A 4,336-nucleotide genomic window follows, 5' to 3' on the forward strand; every position below is an offset into this window, starting at 1 on the left:
TGGAATACATCACGGAATAACCCCCTCTCCTACCCCTCATATTTTTTATTTTTATTTGTTTTGCGATACTAACATGTTACGTACCTGTTTGCCCCAACTTTTCTTTTTATACTAATAGATATCTGTGAACCATATTTTGTTTATCATTATTAGCACAGTCTAAGTATTCCGTAGGAAGTTGAAGTACTGAATTGATATTACAGTCTCGGACTATACTGAATTGATCAACACTCTAGTTTTCAGGTACAAACTACTTTTCTTTTCAGTACTATTTTGGACTCTTTAGACCTGTTTATCTACCATCCAGTAAGTCACGAGCTCAGGACTTAATTTGATTGTTATACAAGGAATCGCGGGATGCCAGGTTTCGAATTCTTAAACTCCTCAAACGTTGTCGAGGATATTATTTGTTTAATTGCTATAACCTGTTTTACATCGCATATTTGTATGTCGGCATGAGATCTCGTTACATATATAGAATTTTTTCTGGGTATGTGTGGTTCGTCATTGCATATTAATATGATTAATATGATTTGAATATATTTGGATGTCCGCGTAATTTCAAACCACTTGCTTAGATTATTTTTGTATGTGCATATTACATCCATTCACATACGCAGTATTACTTTGCATGAGTTCGTTCTCGACATTCCCCTAGCTCGCATCTAGTTGCATATATTTTTAGATATATATTATTGCATGCGTAGAACATATTTCTATTCACGTATAAGTAATATAGAGTTGCATGTGTAGACTTCCTGTGTAAAACTAGAATGTGTTAATTGCATGTTTAGTCTTCTATTTTTGCATTTCTCGTCTTTAATTACATGTTTCGTAATCACGTCTCCATAATATATTAATTACGTAAACACAAAAAAAAAATAATAAATAAAAAAAATACAAAACCAAAAAAATAAAAAATTCTAATAATAAAAAATTCAATATAATCATCTTAATAATACCCAGCATAATACACCATCATAAATTATCATCCTATTCCATCAATGTCTAGCAAACGTGAAAGATTGAGGTTACCTAATTAAGGAACGTGCTAGCACGGACAACCTCCCTCAATTCTCTCATGTGACCTGGCTGCTGAAATATTTACACGTTATATATCCTAGCTTACCTACTCACGTTAGCAACAACTCAGGAAGACGTGGTTCAACTCCCTCCTTCCATAATGCTTAATCCTCCTATCATAATTCGTTCCTTATGAGCCTTGAATTAAATTTTTGTTTGTATAAGACTACGGTCTGGTAAATATAAGGAATTAGAACTTACATATCGTCGTTAGAAATACAATAAACAACTGCATAAATTATCTCCTAGACATAGTTCTTCCTCCATAAACCAACCTCGTCAAGTATCTCCGTTGCCATTATCTCCCATAGTTATGGCCCAGGAAAATCCCACAGTCGCCCCCTTTCGGACTTCTATACTGCTTTACAGGAAGGATCTGCTTCCTGCATTAAACTCGATGAGATTGCAGGTGATTTTCACATTCCGCCAAACATTTTCAGTTTGTTACCTGTTTACCATGGTCTAGACCATGAAAAACCGTACAATCACCTTCGTCGGATGCAGCAAGTAGCCAACACTTCCCATCATCCGAATGTTACCAACGAACAAGTCTTGCTTAGGTTGTTTCCCTTCACCTTAGCTGATAAAGCTTCGGTTTGGCTCACGGGCGAAGCGTCGCAATCCCTTGTTTCCCCCGCTAATGAGATGTATAGATATCTGAGATTAATTGAGGAAACAAGTCTTTGTTACTGAGTCGTTGTAGTATAAATTAAGTTTGTGAGTAGCTTCTCTGGAAAACTCTCACCAGGCTATAACTCGTCCACTAGGGAATTCCTAATGGTTTAAGGCCTTGTTGCATACGGTAAATGCAACCGCACTCTGCGAAATGAGATTTAGTTTATGACAACATATTTTTGGCCACTTATCGTTTTTATGTTTCTTCTTTGCTTGAGCACAAGCAAAGTGCTGTTTGGGGGTGGTGTGATAAGCACCCAAAACTGTAATATTAAACCCCGTAGAGACATAGCATTTTGGTTAATTATGTGTTTAATAATCATAAAATAATTATATTTTCGTACTTTTGCAGGTTTCCGCAATTAATGTGAATATGATGATAAAACATGCATCAAAGTACGAGAATACTGGAATACTTGAAGTCTTCCCACTCGGTGATGAAGTCTAACAAAAGCGACTAGAGCCGAAGATTCTAAAAGGACAAAACGGTCTTGAAGCGAGTCCACGCGTGTAAAGAAGTAGCAAACTTCGAAGCTCACATCTTTCAAACACGGGCCGAAGTTCGAAAAAAGTAATCTGTCGAAAGCGACCGAGGCGACGAGCTCTAAAAAGACGTAAAGTTGTAAAAACGCCAAAATCTAGGCCGCCACTGGACACAGCACGTGGACCCACCCTGCAGGTCCACAAGGCATGATGAGTCAGCATAGGCATGTGGCAAGTGACGGTCACAATTGTGTGCCACCTTGCAATTGGAAAAGACGGAACAAATCAATGTTTGAATTGATTTAGCAAAAAGACAAAACCAAATTAATACATAATAAGACAAACTTTGTATTACAAAGTTTGGAGTGTTATCAATTTGAATACAAACAAAATATTTAATTAGGGGCTTCATGTGAAGGGGCTTGAGAGAGGACCTCACTATGGGAGAGGCTGGACTTTTAGTTATTCATTTTGTTGTTTCATTTTCCAGTACGTAGCTTTCCTTTCCAGTAGCTTTTGTACCAACTTCAGTACTGTAAGTTCTTACTTAATAAAAGTCAGTTCTTTTCAAGTTTAATTCCTGTTCTTCAATTACTTATTTATTGTATACAGCAAGTTCAATTATTCATCCAATGACCATGAGCTAAATCCCCCCCAAGGGGGAGGGTTAATGATGCTCGTGTGAGGATCCGGATTGACACTTTAATGTTCCAGAATCACTACTTAGGAATTAGGTGTAGATTATGCATCCGGTCCCAAAATGATTGACACTGTCCAATTTTGGAGTGCTGATGCTCCAGAACAGTTTCGCGAGAGACCCAAAATTTCTCGCGCAAGACTCTATGGTGTCAGATAGCTCTCTGATTTGTCCAGCTGATGTAGAATCGATTCAGGAGCTGAAATGATATTTCAAAGATAGAATATTAGTTCAACTCCTTATGCTAGTGAGATAAGCGCAGAGATGCGTGCATCTCAGTAGGGATCGATACTCAACGCCGTCTCGGGTTTGTTTATGAACTCGAGACGGATTAGAGCTGTAGTGATGTGGTATTATAACTGTTGAAACTAATACTGCATGAGTACGGTTATCCTTTCCCTGTTTCTCTATCCTTGTTTATTTACGTAGAAATCAATCGTTAAATTACGGTACTTGCATTGCCGTTAATTTCTCTAAACCTAAGAAATAACCTAAAATCCTACTCACTAAAAGCTGTAAATCCAGTTGTGAACCTTGCCGAGCCCTAATGTATGGACGATTCCTTACTCGACTTATCCTACCAACCCACGTGAGTAAGGTAACTTGACTAAACGGACGTTTACGGACTTTGGACTGTGGACTTCGGACTTCGGACTTTAAAGAATCGCAAAACTAACTAATTTTTTTATTTTTGAATTTTATTAAAAATAACCTAACAGTGCTTAAGTTTTGCAAAATGTTTCTCTCCCACCCCCAAATAGATAGATGATTTGTCCTCAAAGTATCAAGAGAGATAAGGAAAGAAATTACCTGAGAAACGTGAGCAAAAATTCGGTTGAAAAAATTACGGCATGCAACAAGAAAATTGAAAATAGCAAACAATAAAAAATACACACATATATAGACATAATAATTTAGGTCGTTTATAGTCAGATTCCTAAGACTTTTATCAAGCATACGGGTTTGTAGAAACCCTTGGCATTCGCACCTAGATGGTGGATTGATTTAGCAAATACAGATTATTCGCTAATATGTTGAACAAATAAACTCGCGTCATTGATAAACATTACCCTACAGCCCATCATGTACTAAATTGGAATACACGAGTTATTTGGACGAAGGAACCGACGCTTACAACTATCTCTCCAAATAGAAGGGCGCGGTTACCTTATTGTGGCATTACTTGAATGTAACAGAGAATGAGTCGTTTAAAGTCAGATACTTAAAACTTTGGGTCTTTTTAAGTCAGATTCCCGAGACCTTTTTACATCAGATTCCCATAGATTATGCACATCCCCAAACAGGATGAAACCGGGGTATCATGTTTCTCGATCAACTATAAGGTAATAGTTGAAAGATTTGGGGGGTTTAGCGAGTACTCCCCAAAAAAATGGTATT

Source organism: Coptis chinensis, chromosome 8, assembly GCF_015680905.1.
Source record: "Coptis chinensis isolate HL-2020 chromosome 8, ASM1568090v1, whole genome shotgun sequence".
Lineage (NCBI taxonomy): Eukaryota > Viridiplantae > Streptophyta > Magnoliopsida > Ranunculales > Ranunculaceae > Coptis > Coptis chinensis.